This window comes from Phyllostomus hastatus, unplaced genomic scaffold (assembly GCF_019186645.2).
Source record: "Phyllostomus hastatus isolate PE091 unplaced genomic scaffold, TTU_PhHast_1.1 phas_contig_86, whole genome shotgun sequence".
Classification (NCBI taxonomy): Eukaryota; Metazoa; Chordata; class Mammalia; order Chiroptera; family Phyllostomidae; genus Phyllostomus; species Phyllostomus hastatus.
In genome coordinates, this window is record NW_025333977.1 from 23,742,698 (window position 1) to 23,760,431 (window position 17,734).

At 35.4% G+C, this 17,734-nt stretch overlaps 1 protein-coding gene across 1 annotated transcript in view; it reads right to left on the reverse strand.

The window, feature by feature from the left end:
* SPATA16 (spermatogenesis associated 16) overlaps positions 1-16,118 on the reverse strand; it is a 218,916-nt gene extending 202,798 nt beyond the window's left edge. The window contains exon 1 of the mRNA XM_045851465.1: positions 15,998-16,118. The gene's annotated coding sequence lies outside the window, so the exon portion shown is untranslated. The remainder of the gene's footprint in view (positions 1-15,997) is intronic.
* Between the last annotated feature and the right edge of the window lie 1,616 nt (positions 16,119-17,734).

Here is a 17,734-nt window from a genome sequence, read left to right on the forward strand (position 1 = left end):
TCTCTCTCTTTCTTTCACCACCATCTTCCATTTCATCATCAGACCCTGTAGGTTGTTTCTTTCAAAGATCCACCTTTTTGCATATCCATGACAATATTCTCCTGCACAACCCCATGATTTCACTCTAGATAATTTTAATTGCTCCCTCACACACAACAGTCCCAGTCATCCTTTCAAATGAGAATCAGACCCCAACAAGTTCTCACTTAAAACCTTCTAATGGCTTCCCACAACACCTATGATACAAATCCTTTATGCCTCTGCTTCCTCTAAAAATTTGTCACACGTCCTTCCTCCCTTGTCTACTATGTTCCAGCCACCTGGTTTTTATTCTGTTCTGTTAACTTAACAAGCTCCTTCCCAGCTAGGACCCTTTGCATTAGTTGGCCTGGAATGTTCACTCCTTTGTTTTTCACATCATAGCTTAAATGTCTGTTCCCCCAAAATCTTCTCTGATGAATTAAAGTAACCACCGCTCAGTCTTTTATTGATTCAAAATCTCTTCATACCCCTTATCACAGCAATATTTACTTAGGTATATTTTATTCACATCTATCTTCCTGCATAATAATTTAAGTTCCATGAGAGAATGTACCCTAGCTCCCTGCTATATATTCAGACTGTGTTCAACACAGAGCATCTATACAATAAGTATCTGTTGACTGGACAAATGAAAAGATTTATCTTATCTTACTCTACATCCAATGAAAAAATCAAAATTATCTTTTTATTTCTTGCTGTACCACATTACAAAAGCTTATTAAGTCAGTTTAGTTGGGAGTCAACTAAATATAAGCTAGCAAGCTACAAATTAGCTTCATCATGGAAAGCTTCTCCAGGCAATTTTCGATCCCTCCTTTCTTCTCTCTTTTCTTCCTTTTCTCCTTCTTCCCTCCCTCCCTCCCTCCCTCCCTCCCTAATTCCCTCCCTCCCTCTCTTCATTCCTTTCTTCTATACTTATTTGCTACTCTAGGCCAACAATATTTATGGTGTAGCTACTCTGATCTCTTTTATTTTAGTCTGTGTTAGGTAGTAAATAATTCTCCCAATTCTTTGTTGACATAAAGTGTGGGCTATTCAGAACCAAAAGGAACTCAGAAAAATCAGACCTTTTTGTGGAAATGATAATGGTAAAACTTGTTACCTTTACAAGTATGGTCCATGAGGACACAACTATAATTCCCTAGAATCCTTAATCTAATTTGATTGTAAAAACAATAACATATTTGCTGTGACAGGAATATGAGGGCAAAGGAAGTAATGTTCCAATGTACTTCAGAGACCTTTGGCTACATTTATTCTTGAAACATAAATGTAATCAGGCTGCCAAATTCCTGGGTTTCCTGAGAGAAAATTTTAATCATCTGCTTTTTTGTAAACATTGCTCTGTCTTTCTCAAAGAGGCTAAGACTGTATAGATGTGTAGAGAAAAACATTTTTTTCTTTAACTTTAATCATGTCTTTAATTCTGTTGATACAGTTCCTCATTCTCAGACTTTCATATTTTACTTCTTAAACTATAACTCGGAATTATAGGAAGGTAGAGATGATAAGGGTTCCAACATAGTCCAATCTAATCTCCTTATTTTCTAATGAGAAAATGGAGTCTTGGCCAGGAGAAATAACCAGCTATAGTCACAGAGCAGATCACTGTTATTCACTACATTCCACAGCTCTCAGAATTCTTTCTACATCACTCCACTGCCTCGCACCACAGTACACAAGGTAAATGGTTGTCAAAATTGCCATTTCTGAATGAAACACATATACTGCATGACTCAGCACTTTGTTTTCAGAGACTTACAAAATTAATGAACAGTAACCGTGAAGATTCCTTACCTTTTGAGCTACTTTTAAATTACTTAACTAGTTGTTCTCAAACATGTCTAGAAGTTAAATTTACCCAGAGGTGGAAAATGTATCCTTAAAAAACACAATTTTTTTATTGGAAATAATTGTAAATTTAGGGAAAAGTTATTTAAGAATAGTATTTAAATCTCTCAGTTTCCTTTTACCCATATTTAATAATTTTAAATATTTTGACCACAGTTATAATTCTCTCCCTGATATATGGGTATGTGTGTGTGTGTGTAGTAGAGGTCAGACACACACACACACACACACACACACACACACTTATGTTATTTTTTGAAGATATTTGTGAGTAGGTTGCATATATCATGCCTCATTACCTCTTACTACTTCAGTGCATATTTCTTAAGATCAAGGATATTTCTCTAATGTAACACGGTCCACTGGTGTTGACAATGATATAATACTATTATCTAATCTATATTCTCTTTTCTAATTTTGTCAGTTTTCTCAATAATGTCCTCATAGTAATTTTTCCTCTAGTAAAAGATTCAGTCTAGGATAATGAGTCTAGCATATAGCTGTCATGTCTCTTTCATCTCTTTTACTCTGGAACAGTTTCTCAGCCTTTGTCTTACATATATTGGCACTTTTTTGAAGAGTATGAGCCAGCTCTTTTATAGAATCTACCTCATTTGGGGTTTGTTGGATATTTCCACATGATTAGATCCAAGTTAAAATGTACCCAGTCAGAATATTACAGAATGATGTTGTGTCTTTCTTGAGGTATCACATTCAAAGGCACACATCCACTTGCATTTTTTTTGAGATACCAAATTTTGTCACCTGGTCAAAATGTTATCTAGTTTTTTTCAGAGTGTAGTTAAAGATCTCTCCAATTGCAACTTATCATCAGTCTTTGGGGAGACATTCTGAGAACATGCAATTATTATGCTCCTCATCTAATGTCCCTCTTTTGATTTATCATCCACAGATGATCTTTGCCTGAACCAATCTTAACTATGATGATTGCAAATGATGATTTTTCCCTTTCCAATTTATGGTATTATTAGAAGGCTTAATGGGTCCTATGTTAGAATGCATCAGAATTGTCTCAGGCTCCTTAGGTTCCAGGCCCCACAGATTTTGATTTACTAGGTCTGAAGTAGTACAAAGGAATTTGCATGTTAAATAAGCAGAAGAGGGCTATACTAGAAATATAAGAGGTCCAAAGCATTAAAATTTGTATGGTATATATGCATTACCTCCTGCTTCTCCCATTCCAACCCCTTGAAGTGAAAAGTATTAGTAAAAACAACACCAAACCATAAAATAAAAATTTTAAGTGACCAACAAGGTTCAGTTATTATCATGGTAATTAATTTAAAATACTAAATGTTAGACAAAGTTTTTCCATAACATTATGTTAACATAACATTTTTTTGGTAACACTGCTTTGCTGGTTCCCTAAGCATGTTCATGGTCAGTCTGCTCCAGGGAGGTCTGATAGAAGTGGTCTTGTGACCATGCTGGCCCAGGCCAATGCATTCATATGATTTGTTTTGCTAATGTAAAACTGGTACCTTGGCTGACACTGAGAAGCAATCTGCCAGAGAGGCAGAGGCTGCATTAGCTGTTGATGCTAAAGAAACACTTTACAGTCTATATGCTACCTCACCTAAACATAAGTTATAAGGATGGATTATTGGTAGAGATTCATTATCCATTTACTCAACAAATACTTGTTGAGTTCCTACTAGGCGAAAATACTGAGCTTGTGTCTGGGGGATTACAAAGATGAAGGAGATAGATCGTGCTTCATAGGAGCTTGGGAGCAAGAGATCAGAGCTGCTATTTTCCCTGGAAGGATTTTCCAAACTCAAGGATTAAAAAAGAATAACAAAACAGGACACACACTTTGAACTTAGAGAGATATGAGTTCAAATCTTAACTCTATTTCTTCTTAGCTGAAGAAATATTTGGTAAGTTACTTAACTTTGATGGCTCTTGGTTTCCTCATCCATAAAACACTAACTCATTCCTCACAGGGATGGCTGAAGGATTAACAAAACAACATGTGTTGGGTACTAATGCATTATTTGGCACATAAGTTCTCCACAAGGGTAGCTGTTATGCTATCAAATATAGTATATATACTATATCATGAACAAATTACAATAATTGGTGATTTGCTTTATATTGTGAGGCTGTTTATGTGCACACACACATACACACATATGTATCATTTTTCTTTCTAAATTTAAACAAGTTAGTAACTAATTTTACTTAAATGATTTTACTCAAGACATTTGTTCCCCTAGAAATTTGTATCAGGAAAGAAGTTAGTAAAAGAAAAGCACACCCATTTCCAACAGGAATTGCTGATCTACGTCCTGCTGTTGTCATACAACCCCCCCAAACACTGCATGGTTTATAAAATGGGTGCAACATGGCCAACGCATGAATAATTAATATCTGCCATTCTTATCCCACAAATGGAACCTGAGGCATCTTATGAGGATGAGACAGCTTCTGAATTATTTTTCCCTGAAGCTGAACTGGAGGTTTATTTTCACATAAGATCCTTATAAATCTCTGTAAACTGTCTTTTGGAGTGGGGTACAGACAGGCAGAAAGTAAACATAGACAGTCCCTAATCTCCAAACATACTGTATAAAAAGATCACCGCTGTCATTTTAATATTTTCTAATATGTTTATAATGCATTTTAACATAACAATCCATAAAATGTTACTCCTTTCAGAAGTTAAAGAATAACTTTCATCTTTAACATTTGAGAAACTGTTCAATGGGATTTTTAAATATAATGTGACTGATGATTAATGGCATATTGTTGTACACTTTTACCATAGAACCTAGCAGAGATAAACACAGAGATAAAGATAGATAGATAGATAGATAGATAGAGATTGAGAGAGATAGAGCAATATAAAAATGATCTATTTATCTACTTATCTATTCATGCCAAGCCACTTCACATTATAAACATCTCAGCCAAAAGTGGGCTTAAATGATCTTTCCAAGATTTTAAGTTTGGTATTTTACCAAAGATAATTTAACTGTGAAGGTCTTTCAAACAGAACTATTTAGTTCTTGCATACACTTGTCTTGTATATATATTGGTCTAAGTTATTTTTGCATAGAGGACTTAATATTTAATTTAACTTAATTGCCTTCCTTCTTGAAGCCAGCAGGCTCGGTTTACAAATGTGTGATCTACTGTGGCAGCTTCCCTCCTGCTCAGGGAAAGGCACAGAGCCATAAGCAGCCTACATCCTCTCTTCACCCCAGTGCCTAGGGCTCAGGCTGCTCAAAGCACAGATCCCCTCTTACTCTATGGGTTTGAAACACACAGCCCCATTTCAAGGTGTAGTCAGCTTCCCTCTGTTTTCCTCTGGAATATAAAAACCAGGTAAGAAGGCAAAGACAGACCCGGGGCCTCCCCTCCCATTCATACTGCACTGTCCCTTCACTTCAAATCAAAAACAATAGGTAAAGAAAAATAATGATTTAATTTCTTACTTGTTTAGTTTTCTAGTACTATTATTTGAAGATTTCTTCTGAATCTTTTTCTAGTGTAAGCACTGATATTTATTTTGCAGAAATGCATTTGTCTGTGGGAGATACTAATTTGGAATCAACATAGAGGAGCTATCAAAATACCTTAGAAATTTTTAAATTTCTTTTTTCAAGCAAGTTTCAATGACATTTAATAAAGATTTACAGGTTACCAAGTTGAGAAATATTTGAAAACTGATTGCATATTAATCATTCACTAATACATTCCAACTGATCTCAGAAAAAGAGAACATGAAGCCAAACAACTGCTTGGAAGAAAATTTGATATGTATCATACTTTTAAAATTACTCGATGGGCAATTTCAACCTGACAAATTATATCATTTGAACTATTTAATTATTTGTTACCTTCTGCTTGTGGGTAGAGTAGTTTGTATCAGATGAGCACTGCCCTTGGGAACAAGTAGAAAAGCAGGAGAAAGGACCCAATCATCTGTCTGAGTGTGCTGGAGAGCTGGGAGGTGACACGAAGTGGAGAGAGTACACCTCTTGCATTAAAATGAGTGTCCTTTATAGCTATACTTATCCTGGTGGCATTTGCCAATTCAGCATGGGGAGAAGGGTGAGAATTGTAGCTTTTCGCCAAAGGAGATGCACCTTTAAGTGGTACTAAAACCAGTACAGCTTTGGGTAGACATCTGGGGAGCCTCAAGCACAGAAATGTTTACCACCAGAAAAAAAAAGATAATTTCTGGGGCTATGTGGGACAGAATGTTAAAGACCTAAATGGAAAGCCTCTGAAAAGCAATATAAAGTTTTGGCAATCTTGTAAGACAAGGATCCACAGGAAGAGGGGTCTTAAAGAAACATCAGACTTTCAGCTGAAAACTCTTGAGAACCAGATGAACTAGAGGTAGATTCTCTTCAGAACTGCTACTGAAGTCTCCACATGACACAGTCCCTGATTAAGATGAACTACCATATTATCTGCATAGTGAAGGGAAGGATGGCTCCATTACGGAGAAAGATCCATCATCTGGATCCTCTATAATCTTTAATATACAATATGTAGTACTTAATAAAAAATTATCAAATATGCCTCCAAATACTCCCAAGATAACATAAAAACCAAAAGAAAAAGTAGAAAATAGAAACACAGACACAGGTGATTAAATATGTGAGTTTGATAAATAACTTCTATATTTAAAATAACTCTGCTGGAGAGAGATGGGAAAGAATTTTATCAGAATATTGCAATTTGTAGAGTCAAACAATAATTCTAGAACTGAGAAATACAGTATCTGAAATTAACCTATTATGTGGATTAAACAACAGATTTAGATGTGGCAGCAAACAGGAACAGTGAACTCAAGAAAGTCAGTAGAAAATATCTGGATTTAAGCAGAGAAGTAAAATAATGGAAAATACAAAAAAAGTAACTTTAGAGACACGTGGAACATCGTGAAAGGGTATAAAGGCAGTGTAGATGGAAACTGCAGAAGCACCACAGAGAATGAAGAAGAAGCAAGAGAGAACTGCAGTCAGGAATGAAAAGCGATAGTAAAAGTAAATATGTAAGAATATACATATAAAAAGAAATATTGACTGCCATTTGGCTGTATAAAACAATAACAGACGTGTCTCCGCCAAGCCTAAAATATATGTAGAATAAAAAGAATGGCAAAAGCAATGTAAAAGGTGAGAGGGAAAATAAAGTTTAGTATTCTAATGATCTAAAATTACTAGGAATTTGGTAAAAATAGTATTTTTATTAGATTGTAATAAGTTAAGAACTCATGTAATTTCTAGGGTAAAAATTGAAGAAGAGTGAAAGAATGTGTAACAACAAATTTATATAGAGGAAAATGAGGTATTTTGATTAATTCCAGAAAAAGGCAAGAAATAAAGAAAAACAATTAAAAAAACAGGTAGCTATATGGTAGGTATAAACCAAAATGATCAGTAGTTACTTTAGATTTAACAGTATTAATATTCCAATTTATAATCTAAGATTATCACACTAAAAATAAATACAATCCCCAACTATATTCTGCTTACAAGAGATATACCTTAAATATAAGGACACAGGAAGGTTGTCTATACATAACCATGCAGAAAGAAACAGCATGCAAACATCAACTGTGAGAACGGGAGGGCTCTTCTCCTACCAGACAAAGCAAGCTTTGTGGCAAGAAGCATTACTAGACATAAAGAATGGGTGCCAGTTATTAATTTATTGTCTCTCAGCCCCAAAAGGATTAATTCACTTGCTGCAGGTTCTATGTCTATAATCCTTGGAGTTCTCTTTCTACTTATTTTAGTAGTTAACCACTTTTTAATCCAGTTAACTATTCTTTATACTAATCTGCTTAATCTAGTTTCTCTTTTCTGACTCTATTTCAATGGACATGAAAGGATATTTTATAACAAAAATGGAGCTATACAAAGAAAAGACAGCACAATTCTATCAATAAGTTGGCTTTAAATTACACAGAGCAAAAATTTACATTTCTCCAAAAAATGACAAATCTTGACTCATAGTTGAAAGTTTTAATAATTTACCTCTCTCAATAACTAAGTTTCAAAAAAGGAAAAAGAAAATAAAGAAAAGGAAAAATAGTAACTTTTAAAGACATACAACCTCTGAGCAACACAGGTAATAAAGTTGACCAAATTTATATACATAGAATCCTGCACCAAAGACATCAAAACATATGTTCTTTTTCGAGTATACCTGAAACCTTTACAAAAATTGACCATGGTTCCATCATAAATCAAACAACAACAAATTTCACATTTTATATAGAAATACAAAGAGCTAAGAATAGCCAATTTAAACTTGAAGAACAACAAAGCTGAAGGATGTAAACAGTCAGATAGTGAGACTTATTATAAAGCTATATAATTAAGTCAGTGTGGTTTTAGTGCAAGAACAAATAATTAAACCACTTGAACAGAATAAAAAGTCCAGAGATAGATAAATACATAAATTATCATTCATTTAAGACTGACCCTACCATGTAATGGGGAAAATTATGGCCTCTCCATTAAATGGTGCTTGAAAAAGTCAACTGAAATAAATTTTACTCCTACCTTACACAACAATTGACTCAAAATGCCCTGCAAAACTAATTATAAAAGGTAACAAAGCTTTTAGATGAAAATATAGATTATTTTCAGGATTGTGAGGTAAGCAAAGATTTCTCAGGCAAGACAAAAAAGCATAAGTTGTATTATATTATAATAATTTCTGCTCATCAACACATACCATGAAGAAAATGAAAAGACAATTCATGGAATGGGAGAAAATACTTATAAAACATACATTCTACATGGACTCATATCAAGAATATATGAAGGGTTCTATCAGTCAGCAAGAAAGACAGATAACCCAGTAGAGAAGTGGGCCAAAAACAGTAGCAGACATGTCACAAAAGAAGATCCCCAAATGGCCAGTAAACTTATGAAAAAGTTATCAATTTTATTAGTCATCAAGGGAATGTAAATTGAAAACCAAGGTTAATACAACCCCAAACCCATCAAATGACAACAATTAAAAACATGGACAACGCCCAAATGTTGGCAAATATATGGCATAACTGAAACTCTTATGTACCGATGATATGAATACAAATTAGTACAACCACTTTAGAAAATTGTTTGGTAGCATCTACTTCCTGCCATAGTCTCTATGTGGACAATTTTTTCCCCTTACAGGCACAGAATAAAAGCGTACATATGCTTAAGAAAATACATAGACAGAAATATTGTCAGTAGGGCTATCCATAACTTCAAAACAATATTCTGACAATATTCTGACAATATTCTAAATGTCTATCAACAGTAGAAAACTAAGTGGTAGCATATTTATACAATGCAAAGCATTATATGGCAGTGGGAATAAATGAATGAAAACTACAAGCAAACAACAACAAGGAAGAAGCTCTCAAATAAAATGTTGAGAAAAAAAAAGCTAAATACAAGAAAACAAATACTATATGATTTATTAAGCTAATGGTCAAGGCAGGCAAAACAAACGTGCAGTGTTAGAAGAATAAAATGGGCCAGGAGGGAGTTCTGGACTTACTGGCATCACCATTTCTTGATCTGAGAGCTGGTTACACAAGTGTGTTAATAAAAAATATTGAGTTGTACATTTAGTTTGTGTTTTATTAAAGGCATTTATACATCAATAAAAGGTTTACATTAAGAAAATCTAAGGTCCAGACAGCCTGCAATTTCACATATCAAAAAACTTGAGTTTCCCTAAAACAAGATTTTCTTAAACACATGTCCTTTACTCCCCTACCTAAGACACCTGTATTTTCTGACGAGTACTAAGGCAGGGAAAGAATTTGACAATAAGTTAGAAGGTATTTGTTTGCAAAACTCTTCGGGAGGGCAAAACCACACAAAACACATAAAATGTAGTTCATACAAGTGGCTAAGGAGTTATCATACTTGTGTGTACGGTGGGTAAGGTGGAAGAGACTTTTGTCTGTGTTTGCTTCTGAAGGGCACAAGGAGCCTAAACAACCTGTACTGCACTGGACATGCGGAAGTTGCATGCTGAAATTATAATTTTTTAAAGTTTAGTTATGGTAAGGGAAAAAGCCCCTTTGGGCTTGGTCTCATCTTCATGCAACTGGTGTTATATTCATTGGTAAGTATGGTGACCTGATAACCGGATCAATGACCTCAGGATCAACCCTACTTCAGTCAACACTCAGCCTTGGGAAAGGCAGGGAAAAGGATTTCTCCACAGAGACCAGTGTGGATCAGAAAACCACTGACATAAGGCCCCTTCCCATTTCGGTTGCCATGAAGATAAGCTTCTACTGTTCTCTATCTTGGGAAGAGCAAGAAAAGGGTAACTACTTGAGTTGGAGAAATAGACATGAAAAAGAATTTGAGCTTCAATTTTATTAAATATTTATCCAAAGAAGCTACTGTAAATCATTACTGAATTATCTCTGAGTGATGAGTTTAAATAGTCCCTCTCTCTACTGCCACATTTCAGCATCAGCAGAAATGGAGCCTTAAGAACTCTGTGAATTCTGCTATGAAAACAAACGTTTGTCTTCCTCTCCCCTCACTTTACACTTGTAACAGCCTAGGGCAATGTCTCCTCCTATGAATTTCCCAAACTGAAGCAGGGTTCTGAACCCTGGAGGGAGATGAATCAGGCTCCTGGGGGGACTTTTTGAAAATACACCTCCCTCCTTTCATGCCCCAATTCCATTCCATTGATTCTGAGAGCATATTATAGATATGAAAGATCTGGGAGAATAAAAAGCCATTGAGAATTAGGGAGCTGGAGATACAAGTTGAACACATGAGGTAGTCACCTGCCATGGAAGACAAGAACAAGGCCAGATGACCGGTTTCGTGTGGGTACTAGCTGAACAGATTCTGGGACAGCACAGTAACATGAAGGGCCATAGATGGCAGAATCTCTGGGAGGAAAATGGGAAGAAATGGCAACTGCATGAGAACATAATGCTTCTATAAGCAATAGATTATCCTTCCTTTTCTACATACATGGAATTGTCAATGCCTGTATGGGTAATATCTGAAGGGATTCTATACGTAGGTAGAAATGTTTAAATTCATAAATGGCATCATTTTGAATGTACAGCGAGTCCTGCCCCTCAGTCTTGTAATGACCCTTTTTAACATGATGTTCCTTCCCTTCATTGTTAGCTACATTAATAAGTATGAAAGATGGGGGAATTAACTGAGGTCTGAATTTTCTGAGAGTCTTTAATTAAGCCTTGCTCCCAGTACCTAAGGAGATGCAGATACTTTCTATGTCTTCCTCCATTCCTCTCCATCTCTGAGAGGAGATGTAGCCCTTAGGGACTACACACACGCATGCGCACACACACACCCCCCACAACACAATTATCTCCAAAAAGTAAAGGGCTAGTTAATGTTAGGCTGGGAGGTGACTGTGGAGCTATGGGACTATTGCAATCCTTTCTTTTTTCCCAGCTTTACTGATACACATAATTGTAAAATGATTACCACAGTGGGGTTAGTTAACAGATCCACTGCTTCACATAATTACCATTTTTGTGTGACGAGAACATTTAAGATCTTAGCTACTTCCAAGTATATAACACACTGTTGTTAACTACAATCACCATGTTAGACATTATATCCTCAGAACTTATTTATATTATAACTGGAAGTTTGTACTGTTTGCCCTGCGTGTCTCCACTTCTCGCGCCCACCACAGACATGGGCAACAGTATGGAGGTAACCCTCTCTTTTCACAGCTTAAATGTAGGCTTCCAAAAGTTTGTGAAGAGGGATTTGAAGCAGTTGTTATGTCATAATTTTGCTTCACAGCTTCAAGTTAATAAAATTGAGCTGAATTCTAACAAGTTAAAGCACACTTTTTTTTTGAAAGGAGGTGACAATACAATGACTTCTCAAGCTATAACTTAGTTGATCTTTAAAGACAGCATTGAATGCTTCTGCTTGAATTGTGCTGGCTAATAGTGATTTTAATGATAACTGGTGGGAGAGCATTCATTGAAGCATTCACCATGTAAAATCAGATGAACACCTACAACCTGGAATTTCCTAAGGAAAGTTATTCTAGCAGAGAAATACAAGACCAGGTGAAGTGCCAGCAGTTTTTCAACTAACATGTGAGGCTGTCTTCTGAGCAAGTACAAGCTAAAGGTGCTTGAAGAAGAGCAAACCAACATTTCCAAGTCTGTATTTTCAAACATGTTTCAAAAACCCCAGCTCAAAAAGAGTTATACATAATTCTTTTCCTTTGTTAAAAGGAATTTAATCTTACTTTTAAAATTTTGACTCCTATACTAATGCTTACTCTTGAAAGGTATTCATACAATTACTTAAGTAAATCTAAAGTAAATAAATCTTATTATTTTAACTTTAATATACATTATTTATTTATTAAGTTTAACTCACTTATTAACAATTTATTAGCTTTATCACTTATTTATTATTTAATATAACTTAAGTAAATAGCCAGATAGAACTAATTTGATCATGAAAAAGAACTGAAATTAAGAGCTCTGATTTCTATTAGTAATTTCTATTTCTATTCAGTGATTATAATACTAATCTTCCTGAAAGATTTCCTTTTAAATAATCTACTTAAAACCACATGAATTTCCCACTTGTCATGCAGTTCTAGATTGCAATGTGACTTCAGCTTCAGCTTCAACTCATTAAGGTTAAAGGGACACATTCTAATGCTTGTCCAGTGTCAAATCAGCTCAATGACCTTTCAAAGTTGCCTAAAATTTGTGAAATATTAGTAGTTCAAACACATGAATCCTGAATATTTCATAATAACTATACATAGGTGTACACAGATGCATATCATATCATAAAATATGTGAACACATTTATATTCTTTAAGGCTTTCTAAAATGCAGGGTGGGGAAAAAGTAGGTTTACAGTTGATTGCATGGAAAATAACACAATAACTACTAAATAATAATACAAGAATAAACTCTGTGTTTTACATACTTATTAACTATAAACCTACTTCTGCCACAACCTGTATAGAGGTGAAGCTGAATCTTTGCCATCACCCTTACTTTACAACAATTTTCCCATCATATAGAGAATCTGTAATGATGTTGATAACATTTATAGCCATTGGGTTCTCAGTTTCATCACTTATAAAATGTGGCTAATGGTAATAATATCTGCCTCTTGTTTTAAGAATAGTAATAGATGGCTACTTGATAACAGTAAGTGTCCAATAAATGTTAATTATTATACTATTGTTATCATTTTTATTATGGCTGTTATTAGTGCTTAGCAATTTTTTTAAAACTAGACAATTAGAAAAATGCTCTTTCTATTGGACACCTGGCTTATGCTCATTCATCATGTGTATTTTTAAATTTAGCCAGAGCTGTGGTAAGTTATAGTCTCTCCTTCAGTGATCTTTAAGCTACACTTCTATAATATTTTATTTTATTAACATACCTGAAAAAGATTCAACAAGGCTCTTCATGGGTACAAAATGTTACAGCTTGAATGTTACTTTCCAGGAAGATGACTCAATATATTTTATAGCAGTTGAATAACAATATTCTGGGCTCTCCGTTGTAAAAAGATTTTAAAACCGTTGAGCATATGCTGTTGTGTGGCTTTTGTTACCATAGCCTACCATTGTTGGGGTACCTACTAATTAATCTATTTTCAACTGATGTGTCACATAAAAGAAAATAAAAAGAAAGAAATTGCAGTCAAATTCTATGTAGAAAAATGTGGCCTTTAGTCATCATGTGTCTCAATCAGAAAATATTCACCTGCAGTTATAGAAGAATAATAAATAAACTGTGGGCTTATGCCTGGAGATCATTGTAAGGTCCTGTATCTCATGATTATGATTCATGTTCATTTGTTGTTTTCTTTTAAGTTGTAATCAATTCCCAGCATTCTGGTTTCACTGCTCAGAAAAATAACTTTATGAATTTAGGGGCAGTTTTTGTCATAAGTAGTTACTTTCCATTCTGAATGGTAGCAAAAAAAGGGTATTTTTTTTCCTGAATGGCTTTTAAAATTATTCCTCTTTGGAAATATCTTTGAAAATGACCAGACTGGAAGTTTTAGCCATTTGGATATAATAACACTGATGAGCAACAGATTGAAAAGGTGCTTCAGTGAAAAGTCCACTTTGGAAACAAAATAGTTTAAGTTCTATCTTGATTATGTATTTTTGTTGCACACCATGGCAACTCACCAGTTTAGGTTGGTTCTATGAACTTGAAAAAGAGACTTAAAAACGATTTTCAACCTCTCTGAAATACTACACAACACAGTGTTGCCTGCAGTTGACTTCCTTTCTCTCAGAATCAATCTCATTCCTTACTCGAACTAAGACAATGCAGAACACCACCCTGAGTTGGGTGGCTGGAAGGATTCTGGCCCATCTTGTGCTACCAGGGTGTTTTTTAAATCCTCTTCCTTTATATTTTATCTTCCTTTATATTTTAATCCTCTCCCTCTACAAAAATCCTTGAGCTCTTGTCATAAATGAAGAAAAAAATCCCGTGAAATTTATCATTGGGTCCTAATTGAAGTCATTTTTTCCATTTGGAGGAAAACAGTCCATCCAGCCTGCAGTAATATTTAAAAGAAAGCACCTGTATGGCTTTTGAGGTCTTATCGGTAAAATTTGAAAGTTCCAAAACCCTTTGGTTTGTAAAACATTATTAGCACATTACATTTAACAATAAGGGGTTATACAAAAATATTTATCAATAACAAGTAAGTTTTTATTTATTTATTTCAAACTAGTAGCTTACTAAAATGGCAAACATTTTGCTGGTGTTTCAAAAACTGAGACTCTTACTGATACCTATAAATATTTAATGGACAAGGGATGTGAAACTTTTTTTTATCGTTGTTCAAGTACAGCTGTCTCCATTTTCCCCCAGAAACCCTCCTGCTCCACTCCACCCATCCTCACCTCCCACCCTTCATCTTACCCCCATTTGGCTTTGTCCACCCATCCTCACCTCCCACCCTTCATCTTACCCCCATTTGGCTTTGTCCATGTGTCCTTCATATATATTCCTTGACTATCTTTCCCCTTTTTTACCCCATTATCCCCCTCCCACCTCCCCTCTGGTTACTGTCAGTTTGCTCTTTATTTCAATGTCTCTGGTTATATTTTGCTTTCTTGTTTGTTTTGTTGATTGGGTTCCACTTAGAGCTGAGATCATATGGTATTTGTCTTTCATTGCCTGGCTTATTTCACTTAGCATAATATATCCATCCATGCTATCATGAAGGGAAGGCAACTCTTCTTTCTGCTGCATAGTATTCCACTGTGCAAATGTACCATAGTTTTTTGATCCACTCATTTACTGATGGGCACTTAGGTTGCTTCCAGCACTTGGCTATTGTAAATTATGCTGCTATGAACATTGGAGTGCATAGGTTCTTTTGGATTGGTGTTTCAGGATTCTTAGGGTATAATCCAAGCAGTGGAATTGCCGGATCAAAATACTCCTTGTGAAAAACACTCATTCATTCATTTACTCACTCACATACATCAAACTTCTGGGGGAACACATTTCATGCCAGGCATGGTGTTTGGTAATACACAGTTGAAGACAAGCTCTGTGATTAGAGAGAGCTCAGATTGTCTCTCTACCCTACTTAGTGATATTCAGTATCTACAGTCCACAGTAGTATGAGTTAAGGAGACAACAGCCTATATCACAAAGGATTAACAACAACAGAAAAATCTGGACTCTGAAATAGTCATCTTTCACTTGACCAGAGGTAGAAGTCCTCAAATTATATATGTTATTAAGGTATGTAAGGATAAACCAAAACCAAAACAGCAACAAAAAAATCTGTTACTTGGAAACCAAATAGAATCTTGGATTTCCCTGTTTCCTCAAAGTGGTAGCAGGATAGGGTGTGACTGTGTAGAGGACAGGGAACCCACTTTGGAACACCCTCTATTCTACCTGCAGAAAATGATTTCTTGGCTACTTCTTAGGCTCATTATAAGCAACGTTGTTCTTGGTTCCTCCCCTGAGAAGGAAGAAAGGAGCTGCTGTTTTTCCCCAACTTACTCCACCTTTCTCTTGAAGCTCAGTCCACTTGAGTATACCTCAATCTCCTCCTACCTTCACAGCTGTGGCTCACCCAAGCGGGGACCGACGAAGCTCTGGACTCCTCCCAGCTACAGCATCTGCCTACTCGCGGGTCCAAACGTCCCAATCCGACCAGCCACGCTGGTCTGCGTGCTCGCGGGGCGCCCAAGTTCCAAACGTCACATTCCACCCTCTGTGCCCCACCCCTTCGCGTGCGCAGCCCCACCCACAGGCCGCTCCGCCACTGACGGCTCAAGTGACTCTTCTCAGAGATGGCTCCTGATGTTTTTTAAATCTTAAAAAAAGTTTTATTTTTCATTTTGATTTCCAAAAGTAATATGATGGTCAAAAATAATTTGGAAACTACAAAAAGATACACATAAAATTAGCCTGTATTTTAAAGAGAAAGACTAAACAGTGTATACCTTTATAAGCTTTTTACTATGAATAAATTAAAAAAATAGTTGTGCCTCTTTTCTGTGACTTACACACAGGACTAATTTACATAAATAGACTTTATAAATACTATCTTTTATTTTTTAAAGAACACTTTTGAAACTTCTTTTTGCTCTAAAATACGTGTATGTAGCAGTTAAAATCCTGTTTTTATACATTAAGGAAGACAGCTGTAGATCTGCCACACAATTTAAAAAGTGGAACAGTGTGAATACACAGGAAACCTATGTAGGGTTGCATTGCTCTAACCAGTGTCATGAATTCCCTTGCTTTTTCTTTATAGTTTAACAAATCATGTATGTATCACTTTTTATTAAAATATAGCACACACACAGAAAAATGAATTAAACTGGGAGTGTGTTCAATGAATGATCACAAAGTGAACCCAGTAGGGTAACAACGACTGAAATGAAAGAAGTAAGTCCCCTAGAAGATCCTCCTACTTACTACTCCTTTTCTAGTCCCCAAAGGTAATGACTGTCCTGGTTTCCAACACCATCGTTTAATTTAACCCATTTCTGAACTTCAGAAAAACTGTCCAGTCATAGTGCTACTGCCCTATACTACTGCGATTATAGTTATCTTTTACAAAGTACACTCAATATGATGACTATTTTAATTGGAAGTCTAGTCTGCTTAACCCACTTAAAACTATGTAGGGTGGATTTTGTGTGCTGTCTAATATTCGGCTAAAAAGTTATTTCTTTTCTGCAAGTTCTATTGGATGGATATACCATAATTTTATTAAAGGGATAGACTCTTTTTTTTGGCCACCTTTTTCCAAGTGTATGTATTTCCATGCATATCTTTTTTCTGTACATCTCCAGCTAATTTATTTATGATTATTCTGATAAGTAGAATTTCTAAGACCAAGATCACTAACTTTTGAATAGTCCAGTGTCCTGCTGTCCCATTGCTTTACTAAAAAATGATGCCAATTTACAGTCCTGCTGGTGCTGTTGAAATAGAATCTCATTTCAACTTCCTCAACATCAATTTTTTCATCTTTGGTAATTTGACAGGTGGGAATATTTTTTCCAGTGATGTTTACATTTATATTCCCTTGAGTACAAATGAGGTTGATTACACATGTCTATTATTAATTTATATTCCTCTTATAATTTTTAATACATTTTTCCCATTCTCCTGAAGTAAAGACATTGGTTTCCACTGCTCTGCTTGGGTCCCTTGGGTTAACATAAATGAATGAATAGTGGTCCTTAAGTCAACAAGTGGTCTAAATCTCACGTCTCTTGGGAATTCATTCAGGATCTCTAATACCTACTCAAGCCTTTGCCCTCTCTGGTAGCTGGC